The sequence below is a fragment of the Chiloscyllium plagiosum genome, chromosome 33, assembly GCF_004010195.1.
Source record: "Chiloscyllium plagiosum isolate BGI_BamShark_2017 chromosome 33, ASM401019v2, whole genome shotgun sequence".
Taxonomy (NCBI): Eukaryota; Metazoa; Chordata; class Chondrichthyes; order Orectolobiformes; family Hemiscylliidae; genus Chiloscyllium; species Chiloscyllium plagiosum.
Genome location: NC_057742.1, coordinates 1,839,182 through 1,840,889, shown reverse-complemented (window position 1 = coordinate 1,840,889; position 1,708 = coordinate 1,839,182). Strand labels below are relative to the sequence as shown.

Below are 1,708 nucleotides of genomic sequence, written 5' to 3'. Positions count from 1 at the left end.
ATAAGATTATTAAAGGATTGGATACTCTGGAGGCAGGAAACATGTTTCCACTGATGGGTGAGTGCCGAACCAGAGGACACAGCTTAAAAATACGGGGTAGACCATTTAGGACAGAGATGAGGAGAAACTTCTTCACCCAGAGAGTGGTGGCTGTGTGGAATGCTCTGCCCCAGAGGGCAGTGGAGGCCCAGTCTCTGGATTCATTTAAGAAAGAGTTGGATAGAGCTCTCAAAGATAGTGGAATCAAGGGTTATGGAGATAAGGCAGGAAGAGGATACTGATTAGGAATGATCAGCCATGATCATATTGAATGGTGGTGCAGGCTAGAAGGGCAGAATGGCCTACTCCTGCACCGATTGTCTATTGTCTATTGAGAGCACTTACTGCTTTTGTACACAGTACATAAAAAGTGCAGATCTGACACTTAGCAGAATCAATGTTTAACAATGAGTATTTTTAAAATATTTATTTATGGAATGTGGGCATTGCAGGCCAGCATTTATTACCCATCCCTAGTTATCCTTGAAAAGGTGGTGGCGAGCTGCCTTCGTGAACCACTGTAGTCTATTTGGGTTAGGGACAGCCAAATGGTACTGGGGAGGGATTTCCAAGATTGTGCCCACTGACACTGAGGGAACGGTGACTTATTTCCGAATCAGAACACGACCGATTCTAAATGCTGGAGGCAGACATGCAATGTGGTTCATGAGGGAATTCCAGAATTTTTACTCGGTAACATTGAAGGAAACAGCGATATATTTCCAACAAGGTAAAAACAATGACTGCAGATGCTGGAAACCAGATTCTGGATCAGTGGTGCTGGAAGAGCACAGCAGTTCAGGCAGCATCCGAGGAGCTTAGAAATCGACGTTTCGGGCAAAAGCCCTTCATCATATTTCCAAGTCAGGATGGTAAGTGGTTGGGAAGGGAACTTGCAGTACTCCTTGTATTGACTAGTATTAATTAATCTTGGTATTGATACACGAATGCTGTCAGTGTCGGAGATGGGAGACAACCTGTGGTTAAACTACAGCAGCCTCCGAGCCTGACCAGGAGCTTTGATTGACAGGTGCAGCCAGCTCACCTGAGTTACCCCTCCTACCAGGTGTGGTTCCACGCAGCCGCAGACAGAAGGATCAGGGGGCGGGAATTGGAATGGGACAGAACCAATCGGAGACTAGGCTCGCCGAAGTCCAACAGTGATTAGTAGAGGTAGGCGACCCCACCCTTCGGAGGCGGGGAAATATGATGATTGATAGTGAATGGACCAATGGTACCTGGGTATTGGGATACGATTGACCGTACATGGGCCAATAGGGAGAGTGTCCCGATGACAGCTGCCTAATGGGCGGGCTCCAAGGGCGGGTTGGCGCTGGCGCTGGGCTCGAGCGCCTCTTTGTTCGGGCGGTAGGCGGCGGAGCTGGAAGCTGAGCTCCGAGAGCACTCAGCGCTCCTCAGGTAACAGGCTGTGGCTCTCAGCCCCGGGGACTGAGGGAGACGGTTTGCCCCCTGTCTTTGGGGGTCGGGAGTCCCGGAGTGGGACACTCCGTTCAGGTGCCCTCCCGGTGTCCGGGCCTGGCCTCGGGTTGCTGCGGTGTTTACACCGGTCACTGTGTCAGAGTTCCCCTGCTCGGGTGCGGCTGGCTGGGGCACTGGGGGCGAGAGTGATGAGGTGTGGGGGCGGGTCTGTGTCTGGGAGGGGTGGGGG

At 51.6% G+C, this 1,708-nt stretch overlaps 1 protein-coding gene across 1 annotated transcript in view; it reads left to right on the top strand.

Annotated features, from left to right (window-relative positions):
• Nucleotides 1-1,357: 1,357 nt before the first annotated feature.
• Nucleotides 1,358-1,708, top strand: part of LOC122539713 (junction plakoglobin-like) — a 68,862-nt gene continuing 68,511 nt past the window's right edge. Inside the window, exon 1 of the mRNA XM_043674722.1 lies at nt 1,358-1,458. The gene's annotated coding sequence lies outside the window, so the exon portion shown is untranslated. The remainder of the gene's footprint in view (nt 1,459-1,708) is intronic.